This window comes from Plectrocnemia conspersa, unplaced genomic scaffold (genome assembly GCF_051122295.1).
Source record: "Plectrocnemia conspersa isolate PC_06_02 unplaced genomic scaffold, ASM5112229v1 ptg000009l, whole genome shotgun sequence".
NCBI classification, from domain to species: Eukaryota; Metazoa; Arthropoda; class Insecta; order Trichoptera; family Polycentropodidae; genus Plectrocnemia; species Plectrocnemia conspersa.
Window position 1 is genome coordinate 9,843,335 of NW_028277173.1, and position 15,463 is coordinate 9,858,797.

Here is a 15,463-nt window from a genome sequence, read left to right on the forward strand (position 1 = left end):
TTCTAAAATGTTTTTTTAACATTCCCAATGAATCAGCCTGTGTATCATTAGGAACTTCTTTAAAAATATTTATTGCACCTCTTTAAAGCAAGTGAGTCAGTTAGCACGCCGGCAAAATAACGGTCAGCGCGTGTACATCGCACGTGGCGCATCCATCAGTCGGAAAAACGGAAAATCTGGCCTTAGGGAGGTGGGGGCGGGGCCGGTTGCGCATGCGCCAGCCGTCCCGGCCTACCCCTCCCCACCCCTCTCGCCAGTTTGCCCGCGACCGCCGGTAGCGGCGAACGTTCATCGTATTGAACAAGCGTCACCATCTATTCAGACAGAACTCAATGAACAACTTCAGAACACGCGCGAAGTAATCAAGCCTGAAAATTTATAGCAACGGTGTGACGTGAAAAGTTGACATAAAAAAGTTATCAAAGTTTCGAAAAGAAAAAAAGTTTGACGAAGATTGGATGCGTGCACATCTCAAACAGGCACTGACGAGGTAAATTTATAAATGGCATGTAAATCGTGCGTTTTTATCGATATATCAATTTAGACTTTAAGCGTATTATTTTTTGATAAATAATAAAATAAATATAACTCAAATTATATGCCATAAATACATTACTGAAATGCATGTATATTGTGCATATTCTAATAATTGTGAGCTAATTATAGCAAAAAATATTATTAATATTGTTAAAACAAAACGGCGTTAGCAGTGTGTGTGTAACAATACACCTGACAAATCGGACCGTTGTTTATATCAAAAGCAAGTTGTGTTGTTGAAATTAAGCGTGAGAAAAAAAAAATTATAATTAAAAATAATCTAGAGTTTATTTTTATGTCCATGATTAAGCTACTACTATAATTTCTATTGAAAATATTTCTATTGATTAAAAATGATAAAATTCCATGATTGATACCCGAAAGACTTAGGTTTTGTAATCCCATTTAAAACACAGAGTTTTGAAATTTATATCGAATCTAAGAGATAAACATAAATATTTTTTTGATTATTCCATATAAGGTTTTCCTATATTTTTCTTATCTCACGGATGAGAACCGTAATGAATTAAATAAATAAAATGAATTACAGTCGTGTATAGGGACATTAATTGCATGCTGTAATATTAATTTATAATTTAAAAAAAAATTTTTGTTTGATTTCTCTAATCGTATGGATGAATAATTGAAATAAAATCTATCTAGGTCGTGCAAAGTGACTTTTATCGAGAGCTGTAGTAATTGATTTACAGACTTTGATTTCAGTCTTATATCACACTATATTTTTTGTTTATTCCACATAGCGCATTGGACTAACGCCTTTCATGTTACAAAAGAATAAATAAAATCTCACATATCTCAAATATAGTTTGAATTAAATTTATTATTTAATTAAATAAATATAGTGTAACTAAAAACAATACCCACTTCTCAAAATAGTATGTGGATAAATGTGGATAAAAAAATACAAATACTATGTAAAAGTAATAATAATTACGTCTAATATTAATAATGGAAAGTACAGGAGTAACAGTATTTGTTATACTTTTATCGTATGATTTTAATAGAAATGATTGAAACATTGATTAAAATCGTTATTCATAGAGGCAGGCATAAAACTTATATGGTCAAACAATGTTTTGGAGTACTAGTTGGGAATCCCTGTCCCTTTTTGTACTACCTGCACTGCATAGAGCTGTCAATTTAGCGGATCAAAACCACTATTGTATTCAAAATCGCAGCGGTTTTAAATCGTTTAAAAACATTTGTTCACGTTTGAATTTTAACTAAGAATATTTTTTGAGAGCTCTCGAATTACCTTCAAATTTTTTTATAAATATGAAATCATTATTTAGAATTTTTATTATAAACTTTTTAAGAATAGTGATATTATTTTAAATAACAAAGCATTTGTATAATAGCTCATCAATAAATTACCATCTAACGTATCATAAAAATGTTTTTTTTTTATTAAAACATATATTAAAATCAAGCATAAAAGAGTGCCCCCTATGCCTTTTTAAATTAATATTAGTAAAACGTATTTAATTCATCATGAATTAAACAATAATATGGATTTTAAGAAATATATCTGAATATATTATTTACAGAACATTTAAATTATCTCATTTTTATTTTTCTTTGATTGAATATTTTTAAAGGACGGCCATTTATTTAACAAGCTAAAATATCGACTGTTTTCCCTATCTTCAAGTATATCTTTATTGAGACGTAGCAATGCGACAGAGTAGTAAATTTACGACTACCTGTCTTAAAAATTTGTCGTGAAATTATTTAAACTGAAAACTGGAGGTAAAATTAAAATTATATTAGTACTAGATTAGGATATTCTAAATTCAGTAAAATATCTTAAGGAGTTAATAATTAGTTTAATTAAGAAATTGTTTTGAAATATTTTAATTTTACGTTAGCTTCTTGATTTTGGTTAATGCGTATCAGATTTCATTCACGCATTATATTTTGCTGTATTCAATAATGAAGTAGGTGTTAAATATATGATTATGTAATTAAAAATATAAATCAATAAATCCTATTTGAGTAAATGTAACATTTTTTAAATTAACTCGCAAGTGAAAGTATAGATCCAACAATGCCTAATAGTTATAGTTATTACTTACTGCAAATAAATTACGAATAATTTGTTTTCTAGGAAAACTTACATGCATAGTAATTAAATAATAATAATATTAAATTATATTTATTAATTATTAAAGTAAATTAACAATTAATTAATTTAACGATATATTAATACGCGCTTGATTATTTTATGATGCTTTAAGTTAAATATATATTTCGATATAAAGCATAAATCTCTAGAATGAGTCGAAAAGAAAACCCATTACTGTTATAATTAACGAACGTTTAATACTTACTAAGGAAGCTTAACTCTCAAAGCCCACTTTAAGAGTTTTGTAATAGTTTTAAAAGGTTAGGCGATTTTAAAAACTTGTATATGGTCATAGGGATAAAATTAATGTAATAGAAATTTGTTTTTCAATAATATTATAAATTAAATACGCCTTGTTCCCTAAATAAAATGTATTGTCCCTAATCATTATATTTTATTTGCTGCATATTTGTGTAGTTTATTTTAAATATCCATTTATAATTATGAATTTATTTATATTATATTTGTAAAATTAACTTCAATACATATTTGTCTAAATGTGTTTTTCAATATCTGTATATTTTCACAAATACCTACACATTTACCTTATCGCAGCCATTTATCACCTCTAAGCGCCAACTTGACAATTTGTACCCAACGCTCATTTTGTAAATGTATCGAAAACTTTACCAATTGGTCGTTTATTTTATCCCGCGGGATCTTATCAATCATGCGTATATTTTTTACTTTAAATATATATAAAAATATATTCTATATATAAGAAATCGAACAGCAAATATCAAAAATATTTGAAAAATAAGTACAAGGTTCATTTACCGTACGAGCCTTGCCTTTTTATACTAAAATTATATACTATACTGAAGATAGAGAGTGAAATGTCGTCAAAAACTGTAAGTAAAGTTAACTTTCGTGTATTATTAGTATGGTCTCATGTTTAAATAATGTCTTGGATTATGCTATTCAGTTACGAGTTGAATACGAAATTAGGCAAGTTTTGAATTATTGTACGGGGGAGACGTTTCAGAAATACAGAAATTCTGAGTAGGGAAAACGATATGTATTATACAAAAAAATGTTTTTCTTTCTTTCTTCAGCGCGTATATAGAAATAGATATAAACATGCTAAACAAACTAAATTAGAAAGACTGTAAATGCTAACATTAACATATTGTTTATAATTTTTTTATTAACATACGTGTCGCTCATATTTGTGCTTTTAATAGATATTTACATAAATTAATATTCAAATATAAACTATAATTACATTTTTAGTGAATAACAAGTTGTCATCATAACACTTTTTTATGTTCATAAAAGAAAGCTCTTTTTATATATCTATGTACTTTGAATTTATTTCTGTTACAATAAACGAACATCAATGTTTCTATTTATGCATTGTTTTGATACTAAAATTTTTTTAGCACGTTAAACTTCCTAAAAAAGCGCTTCCTACAATTTAAATACAAAAAATTCTATAGTCTTAAATATGCTTGAAGACATATAATCAAATGTAATATACGGAAATATTATATAGCTATATAGCTAACAAGTTTATGCCATAAATGTGTTTTAAAATTAAGCTATGTTTGTGGGTACTGATATTATATATTTGTTATTTAAATAAGCAAATAATAATATTTTATTTCTTGGAAAATTTTAATATTTCCAGAAAATTAAAAAAAAATGTTTTTATGTTAAAAAATAAATTTATATAAATATTAAAAAAAATATATAATCACTGACATTTTTTACATATTTACATTGAATTCAAAGCAGGTAGTGAAAAACGGGATAGGGATTTTTATTAAGCACTTTAAAAACAATATTTGACATACACATTATTTGTTATTGAAAAACATTTCGTTTCATATTGCGGTCAACAAAAACTTAAGAAGCATCAATGACTTATATTAACAAGTATATCGTAAATATTCGTTTCTCAAATAAAACGAAAATAAATGTTTTTGTGTAAATTAATTATAAATCATACGATAAAATGTCTCCCTGTATGTTTTGTAAAATTGGTAATATGGATTTTATTTTAATTCATTTCTATTTATTTTCAATAAATCTAATTGTTGTAATAAGAAAAGCAAGGCCATAGTTCAATATTCTGTAACAAGTAAAATAATATTTTTTTAAGTAATTTAATTAGAAAAACAGAAGTTAATACTTAAAAAAAACTGTAGTTCTTGTCGCGTATTCACGAAATTTATTTTAACTTTTTCAAAGTTTATAAATATTAGAAAACCCGTATGAAAATTAATGGCATGTTTACATTGCATAAATAGTATATCTCCTATTGATAAAGAGTATTTTTTAAAGCAAATGTAAAATTCACAATATCATTAAAATTAAATGACACAATAATGAACATATTTAATAAATTCAGAATTTTACATATATAACGAAAAATAATATTTTACTTATAACAATAATGTTTTATGTTGTGATTTCTTATTGTATTGATTTATACAATAAAAAAGGAGAAATATTATGCAATTTATGATTTAATTTTTAAGCGAAAACTAACCGAACTATGATTTTCTACTATTTTTGTGATATTTATAGTATAGTATTTGTTAATTTTCTGACAAAAGCAATATATGAGGATTTGAGGTAAGCATATAAAACGATATTATGATTATGACAAATATTATATGAAAAACTTGACAGAAAAAAATAAAAGCTAATTAATATATTACTGTACATTTTATAAATCATTTTTTTTTATTATATATAATGTTTTAATTCAATAAAAAATAATTTGCACATTATTCGACTTATTATAGATATAAATAACATAAGCTAAGCTTCGTTTCTGTTACATAAAGTTAACCAACCAGCAATTTATAAGTCATAAACAAGAGTTAGCCTAATCGTTATATTATTATAGCATTTTATGTTTGCCTTTTTATTGGTTTAATATTCTCGAGAATTTCATTGAATTTTCGATGTACATTTTTTGTATTCGCGCCGACGCTTTTCTTCGAAACTTTCGCCATTTTGCATCGAGAGCGAGACAAATATAAAACCAACAAAAGCGGCAAAGGAAAAACACCAAAACATAAGAAGTTTGAAAATTTTAAAATGGCAAAGTTGCCAATCCGCCCCTCCCGATAACGCCCCCGGAGACTGGCTACGTGTTACGGTATTTGACTGAGCAAATTCGTATCATTAATAATCACTCTAAATAATTTTTACTGTAAGTCAAATAAATATAATTTTTATAGGTGCTAGGTTTTGGAGTATGAATAATAGGACAATGTTATGTATATTATCTCGTTTTATTTCGGGGCTGGTATGATTAATGGACTGGAGTGAAAAGTTTTCTGTCCTCGGACGCTACGACGAGAATTTTAAGTCGGGACCTTGGCAGGACTTTGCTGGGCGGACCTTTGGTTATTTACGGCCCCAGAAGGAAGACACGCCGACTATAAAACAAACAAAACATTAAGGTACACGTCTGAATTCGGTTCTTGTCCTTTTGGACGAGCTGTATAAGTTATACATGCGAGAGATATACGAGCGCACGACGACGCCATTTTAACTGCTGTATTTTAAATATACCATTAAGAAGCACTTTTACGTAGTAAAAGGAAACATTATACGTTAAGTTGTTGAATGAAAGAGCTGCAAGTTAATTATTTAAATTTTTACGTTCAACTATATATAAACCAATCCATAAATGTTCCAAATAAGTCGGTTATTTTTTTTTATCCAATGCAAACTATTTGGACAATAAGCAGCTCTTATAATTGTAAAAAGCAATATCATCTGATTTTTATTGTATCAGTAAAATAAATATTTGAGCCCCCTTTCATTGGGTTAAATATTGAATAATATGGGTATTTATCTGATGATTTATTTTATCACTTTGCATTGGGTGGCGAAAAAATCAAAATCAAAATTTATATCACCTTGAAATAATCAAAAAAATACTTTTTATTATTATTATTATTATTGTATGAATATTTTTCTTTCATATTCCAAATATCATGTTAAAATTGTAGGATAAAAATAAACTCGCGCAATTTTAAAGGACATGACATATTTACTCTTTATATAAAGGGAGTTCTCTAATGTATATTTTGACATATATTTTACATACATATATTTAAACTTTATTCAAGAGTATTTTTCACGCTTTTTCTTATGAGATTCTTATGTTATGACTGCGATTCTATATAGCGCTTTACACGGCGAAAAAGTATAATTTTTGGAGCACTTTTTACACGCACGTGTAAAATTGAATACGCTCCACTCTCGGTGATGAAAAATTTCGAATTTCCTGCAACCCCCAACCCCCAAAAATTTATGATTGTATGTTTGAGAATTTCCTCGTTTGAGTTTGGATTCTCGCTTCTTTGTTCGCGGATTTCATCTTTATCGAGACAGTGTTGTTCGCTTGGAAGTTTGTCGAAAGTGGATTTTTGTGATGTAAAAAAATTATGGGTTTCGACGGCAAACATGATTGATTTCAGTGTTTTTTTCTGCTCGTTTCGTGCCGTTTTTATGTAAGAAATTTCTTACAAGCCGGAAAAATTGCGGACTTCCCAGAAATATATTCTCGAATTATTGCTACGTGAGAAATTCAAGGAGAGAATATAAATTTTATACTATGGATTGCAATAGAAAATATTTCTATTCCATTCCTTATAAGAATTTTATTTATTATGTGGTAGTGGGCATAACAGTTTTGACAAATAAATGTTAATATATAATAAATCTAAGCTAATTGTTGTTAGAATATATATATTTTAAAAACACAACTACTTCCAAATACATTTTAATTTGTTTTTAGTCTCTCTATTTTGATATGACCTACATGCTTTTTTGTAATTTTATTAAAACAATCTATTAGTTCAAGAATATCGAATTATTAATTTATTTTTTATTTTTTAGAAGTATGTATATGACGTTTTTTAACGATTGCTTACTTATAAGTTGTGCTAGCAATTAATTAATATAAAAATACCCTTTTCAGTATCTAAAATATTTACTGTTTACTACACTACTATACTATTATCATGAAATATTATTTTAAAAATACTATTCTCTCAAATATAATATACAAAATAAAATTACTATGAAAACAGAAAAATAAAAATTCGTTTTATATATTTTATTCAGATGGCTTCTATACATATTACTATTGTATTATATTTTGAAAAAATCTCAAGTGCCATAGATTTGCAATCTATTGTGTAAAAATGATAGCAAAATGTACTTATTTTTTGGTTCATTGGCTGTATATTTTTATTATGCATTTTCTTGCAAATTCCTTGCAAACTATATAAGTATTATGGATACTTATAATTCAATTGTGATGGTAAATTTTATTCATCTTTCCTAATCAACATCAGCCGGCCGTTGTATTTCACTTTAAAATGGGCTTAATCCAAATTTAAATCCTGTACATAAACGAGCCCCAATTAGAATGGGTCATATTTTACAGTACAAACATATATGTACATGTATGAACATAACAGAAACCTGCTGAGTTTTCATTTAATTCTCGCAGCCCACACACGCTCATTATATTAAACGCCAAAACAGTCTACACATGGATAAAAATATTTGATATATAAGGACCCCTGGGAGACACATGCTAACTGACGTTTTGCTATATACACACACACACATAAATTAAAGTTATTTTAATATTTTTTAATACGCCCCTATCCGCGTAGCAGATAGAGCAATAGTGTTCAATCTTACTAGTGTTTTTGAAATAAAAATTAAGTGAAAGTGCGAATTATAAAACTCTATTTGTGCGATGTAAAAAAGTATATATAAAAAAAGGAAAACCTCCTGATGATGCCAAAAATATTTTGACGAAATATAGAGTGAAAATCTAAAAAAAAACGCGACTTAAATCACGAAACTATAACGTACATATTATACACATTTTAAAAGCAAATAAAAATTATATAGTTTAAAATAAGCCTTTATTAATTTCAAGAAATTACTTGAGTATCTATTTTAATAATAACATGTAGTGTTTTTAAATCGAATTTGATGCAAAAAAATAATTTTATTTTATGTTTTTCCCTAAGGATTAATACTAAATCTACTTGTTTTATATTATATGTAAATAAAATACTTTATAATATAGTTACTGAAAAAATCCAATTATACGCTGACGGCACTCATGTATATTACAATACCACAAAAAGAATTAGCAAGAATAGGACATGACTTGAATACTCCAAATAGGTGGTTTAAAACGAAAAAATACGCATTTCACAATATATTTGTTTTAGTATAGTAATATAAATTTAACATTTATAATACGTACATAAAATATAATTTTAAAAATTATTAATTATAACAAAATTATTTTTATTATTTACAAATCTGCAGCGCAGAAAATTTTTATTTACTAATTATTATTTTTTTGATTATTAGCAATTTACCATATATTTCTAGTAATGAAATTTTAGTAACTTAATAGAAATTAAATAATTTTGAAATGATTTAATAATAAAATAGCAAAGATTTTCATAGCTAATAAAATATATTAAATATAGCTACTAATAAATAAAATTCACGAACAATATTATGTTAATAAAATAATGGAGAATCTCAGAGATGTACTATTTAAAAAAATATAAGTTTAACTTAACTTACTTCTCTAATATGTGTTATATGTTCTAACAGTATGCATATGTATACCATGGACATCGTTAAAAAAATCCCTCACGATGAATTAATCGTACCTCATATGTGAACTGTATTACTACATAAAATAAATTAATTGAAAAAGCATTTAAGTCACACCAATAAAAGTAAGAAAAATGTACAATTTATTTATGTATAATTATATATTGTGAATAATTATTTTTCTATTTAAACCACCCATTTAATAATAGCAAGCTATTGAATTATTATAAAGTACGAAACCTAATTGAAAAAATACAATGCCACTTTAGAATCCGCAATTCCCAATGTGTTGCTAATTTCAAAACGAATTTGTGGTAACCAAATTTGTATTTGATTATATTATACGATACGATTCGCAAACAAATTGAACGAAATTTAATAACGCACATACACATAATATAATATTTTAAATTTAATCCATGCTAGCACAATACGATACGCAGATTTTTTGCAAATTGCGTTCGTGTCGAGAATCAATTTCTTGCTAAACGTGTCAAGTTACCAAAACCCCATAGTACGCTTTTCGAAAACATAATAATTTTCGCCGATTTAGAATTAATAGTAATAGATTTTCAGCTAAGATTGTGAGTTAAATTAAATTCGTGCCTCTGTTTAAACTTATACATATCAAATTAATTATGTTAAAACTAAAAAAAAAATTTACGATTAATTTAATGTAGTCATAAAGTTGTAAATTAAAGTATAAAAAAAATATATCTATACATTTTTTAAAAATATCACAGTAAATGATTTAATATTTCTCCGTAATAACAAAAACGAGCTTTTATGTTTTATTTTTTAGGAATCTGTGCAATTTCTACTGGAATGCTTGAGAAAATTCTACATTTTCATAGTTTACTGTCAAACTAAGTCGTTGATTTTTTTTTAAATTTACGACATTACGACATTTCTAAGCTTAATTTAAATTGCCAAATAACTTTTTTCATTTGTACATTGTACTATAGAACATTTAAGATCTTTAACATTTGTTTGTGCAACGTAGATACAGCTTTATTTTAATGACAAGTATTGTAATGTTTATTTTAAGACGTAAGTTGGGCATAGGTATTTTATTTTTTTGTACGTTAGTTTATTTGAATAAAAATATTTTTTATTTGACAAAGAGAAGCAAAACTAATTTTAGACTGTACCATAAAATGTCACATGGACAGCGTGAACTACAACAAGATTCAAAGAATGTGACGATCATAGTAAAAAATTAGCAAATTTATTTACTTCAATAATTCGAGATTTAACTTCTGTATATTTCTCAGCCATATTCGCGCCATTGTCAAAACACTGAGCTCTGAAATGTTGTTCGAAATTTATTGTGCCAGTCCTTATTAAGTGTGCTGTTTTGATTCGATTAAATTAATGAACTTTTCCTCGACGGAACAATTAACATTTTGTTTAATCCCTGCGTATCTTATATTCAAGGCATTTGCGCACAGTGAGCACTCTGTAGTCCAATTGAAAGAAATGAAAAATACTTTGCCTTATGAATTCCATTCTAAATAATTATCCTCACTTCACATCCAAATATAGTTTATTTTTTAATATACTAAGTAAGGTATTTTTTAATTATTTAACGGCGTCAAAACTGCAGTGTATTCATAGGTAATTCATTATCAAATTAATAGTTTTAAGAGAAATGCTGCAATTTTTACTGTCAATTTTATTTGTTACACTTCATCACGTTAAACTATTTTTAGCACAATTTACTGCCTTTAATATATATTGTAGTGTTCGTTTAAAATTTGTATTTAAACTTTGGGGCTCGGGGCTGCCGCTCCTTTCGGAGGTTTTTTGTAGTTTTAGAGCAATTGACATTTTTGACTTTTAATTAAGAAAAGAATGGCTCAAGCAAAATAAAAGTTAATTACTTAAATTTATTCGTTAAAATTTTTGAGATAATCCGGCAATCTTCACGAGCAGTTAAAAACAGAATCTTTTGTGTGCGTACAAGAAAAAAACAAAAATAAAAACGATACGAGCTCTTGAGTTTGTGAAAATTCACCGTTAGAAAAGAAAAACAGTTGTTTCTTTTATATTTTTCCTTTTGACAATACGCACAATAAAGTGCGAAAAATCGCAAGCACTTATCTTATAACTTTTTAAAGGGACTATCTTCAGCCCGCAGCGAGCGAATGGTTTCGGTCCTTTCTATTATTTTTTTTATATTCCGCGTTGTTCTATTTTTTTGACACCGGGAACAATTTATCATGAAAAAATATTTTCGCAAACCTATACGTATAAAAAAAGTATGTTTGGATGTTTTTTACTACCGCATACCGCACGATGTACCTTTTTTGTATTCTTAGATCGAAACGCAAAACGAACGAATGCTCCTTTCATGTTGTAAGAAACTTAAGACTAAGTATTTAGACCGGTGGAATTCAAAGCCGGTATCGAATGGAATTCAGCGAGTCGAACAATGCGAACGTATTTGAAAGGGGAAACCGCCACTTTACTAAATTTTAACATGCCTTAGAACTCGCACTGGTCTTAGGCGTATAAATGAGAAAATCTAATAAAAATAGTCTCTAAAGATGTTTTGAAATTAAAAACGCACTTAGCTGCTTTTAATGGAAAATGTTAAAAAAAACTGAAGCAGTGTCGCGTTTTCAAGTAATTTTTAAATAAAGGTATATACTTATCAAATAAAAACTAGGTTAAATTATTTTTATTTAATACCTCAACTGTAAATTATAAATCTTTATTTAATTTTACTTTTACTATCCAAAAACATATATTAATTGATATTGTTTTGCGTAAAACGTTACATATGGCAAGCCAACTTAAATGCTCCAGCTCTGTTAAATACAATTGACTCCACCTAAGATTTAGATATCATCATTATGATAAAAATTGCGTGATTTAAAAATAATTTTGTTCACATAAAAATTATAAATTTAATAAGCTGTCATGAAATATTCATGACACCAGAGCTCACACTACGAGACTTTTTTCTGCGTATCAGTATGGACGCATCATAGCAATCCCACCTTCATTATAAACATATTCATTTGAACTTTAGGCTATCCATAATATGATTTATCCACAATTTATTTGACTTATAAGTGAATGATATATAGCATCATGCTTCCACGGCTTCTCAACATGTCGTCATCCTGACGTTTTATGGTCACCGCCAGAACGACGGCCGCGCACGACATTGCGTTCGCTCGCATTGAAACTTTTATACGGCCTTCGGGCATCAGATACCGTTTTACGTTAAATATTAAAAACCGAAGCTGGGGAGCGCCAATAAAAGCGCGCGCCGTAAATAGATTTTTTCCCCAAGCGCGGTAAAAAATGTCGTCGCGAAAGCTTGAAAATGTCAAAATGGCACTCTATATGTGTGTTTCGAATACGTTTGTGAAAACGCTTTAGGGGTAATATAACATTGTGTGCTATTTTCAGTAATCATTTATTATGGTTCATTGGCTTCACATTGCCAACCTTTAATCAAAATCATACATACATTTTTAGATTTGTGGAAACATCTCACATGGGTGTTTTTGTCTCGTATGTACGAATAATCGATGCAAAAAAATATTAAAAATGTTGTAAATCAAAAATAATTAAAATATTAGCATCTTCATACTATGTGTATATAGATAAAGCTTTTGACACAATATGGCATGAAAGCAAAATATACAACAAAAGAACGTTTAATTAAAAAAAGGCTAACTACTGTATTTTGCAATGCAATAAAACCTAATTTAACATTAATAATGTGCTAGAATGTGATGTATACAACATGTATTTAAAAAATACTTTACATTGATTAGTAAAAGCAATTTATGTGGAAGTAAATTTAATTTCAAAGCAAATTAAATCTATATTCTGTCGAAAAATTTAATATTATTATTTAGGTAAGTTTTGAAAGCGGAGCAGAAATAATCTGTCCCAAAAACATTTAGAAACTTTTAAGTCTTATTCCATAACTTTTTATGAAAGTACTGATGTAACAGATTTTAACTTATTTCGAAAAAGTAACATTTTATATAACCTAAAAACTGACCTAGTTGCAGAAAATCGTACGTGTTTTTACAAATTTGGATGAAGCAGAAAAATCAACATTAGCAAGATTTTGCTAAACCATCCAATTTTTAATAAAGTCGCTGATGGTTGGATTAAGGAAAGATTAGCGAAACTAGTATATGACGATTTAAAAAGATGCATTTCATTAAATATTACTGCATTTTACGTTAATAAAGCAACGTTAAAAATGGACAATATTAAAAAAAAAATAGTAAAAATCGATAGGATAAAATCACCATTATTTTTAAGTTTCTCAATCTTCTGGAAACTAGCTATGAAGACACTGTACTTCAGTAGAGTGGTTAAGTCATACACTTAAAAGGAAAGCTTATATTTATTTTAAATTAAAAATGTCTGATCTTACATTTGTAATGAATAGCAATGCTTATTTAAATTAATTAAGCAAACGTATCTAAGATAGAAATTAGTTGATAAATTGAATATATAAAACGCCATTTGCATTTAAAATTGAACTGTTATTGTGCCTATCTGAGAATAAGAACAGTAACTAAATTTACTTTGAAACGCTGTCTCAATAAAATCAAATTAACATAAAAAATATGCGGTTCAAATTCCTATATTGCTTAAAGAATAGATTAAAAAATTTCAATAAATAACTAATGCATTACATATGTGATACTCTATTTTAAATTGACATCGACATTGAAAATTTGCAAATATAATATATGATATGTAATTTTAAGAATTATTCATTTAAGTGTCTTAGTTAAACCTGTCCAATTTTTAACTACATATTGAAAAATACACTGCACTTTGACTTCTCGTTTAGAGAGCAAGTTAATTTGTTTCTATTGAGATGGTAGTGTACTATTTTTAGATAATATAAATTAAAAAATAAATTATATTTTACTTCAAATTTTTGTAAAAAGAGTCATTGCGTTGCAATGCAATGAATCGTGTCTTTTTTGGGGCACGTAATTTTTTTATGGTATGTATGAACCATAAATATTTATTTCATCTAGAAAATATTATTTTATGTAAAACTCATTGAACAGAAATAAATTTCAGGGGCAAAATTATTTGGCTAGGTAAACATAAAATCAATCCAATCAAAATAAATCGAAACATCCGCGGCTAATATTACATCAATTAACAAATTTTTCAACCTGAAATTTTGTATATTATTACAAACTTAAAAAATAAAAACGTTACGGCTACGAACATTTTTAGTGGTGTTTGTTACTTTGATATTTCCTCACCGTTTAGAAAACCGCAACGATTCACAGATTAAGAAACTAGGGGAAAACGCTACAATTCGGATAAATTATCGCCTTATTAGTTTTTAGCCCTCACTAAGTTAAATATTTGATTAAGAAATAATCTCTAAGGAATAAAATCATAAACGAATAAATATGTTTTTATCATTCCTAATATTTTGTATAAATTAAAAATGGTTGCAACGGTTACAAACCAATTATTTGTAATTTAATAAGATGTATGCTTAAATGCTCTTATAATTTTTTTTATAAACGATTTATAAAAAAATCTATTTATAATATAATATTATTTGCACTTACCAAATTTTTCGGCGTCCTTTTTCTGCTTACAACTGTCACATACACATTTATTTTCATCACTACACTTACAAACCACACTATATCTCGTTTATTTTCATCACTACACTTTTCTGCGTACAACTGTCACTGACACATTTATTTTTATAATTACACTTATAAACCACATTATATCATTATTTATATTTATTTTTATTATTAACACTTTTTATCTATTTAAACATATTTTGATACGTATAAAAACATTCGTCAATATGAAGAGAAATTTCACAACTTCTGCACATGTATGCTGAATCTTTCCTTGTTCCACGTGCAGAACAAACACGACATTTGCTTCTCACATATTTCACCACACTATTTATTTTTATTGGATAATGATTTTTCAGCTTATCTGATAGTCTTTATGGTGGATAGACAGCACGGCAAGATAGAAACTTGTGAAATGTCATAAGAATCGATAGATTTCACTGAATTATGCAACTATCCTTTCGCCTCACCCAAAAGAAAATTGTTCTAAGTAATTTAACCGTTACGATTCAAATGTTGATAGATACTGAACGAATAAAACAAT

At 27.3% G+C, this 15,463-nt stretch overlaps 1 protein-coding gene across 3 annotated transcripts in view; it reads left to right on the top strand.

Annotated features, from left to right (window-relative positions):
- Positions 1-285: 285 nt before the first annotated feature.
- Positions 286-15,463, top strand: part of LOC148231879 (zwei Ig domain protein zig-8-like) — a 112,004-nt gene continuing 96,826 nt past the window's right edge. For all 3 annotated transcript variants that reach the window (XM_088191851.1, XM_088191853.1, XM_088191852.1), the window contains exon 1: positions 286-490. The gene's annotated coding sequence lies outside the window, so the exon portion shown is untranslated. The remainder of the gene's footprint in view (positions 491-15,463) is intronic.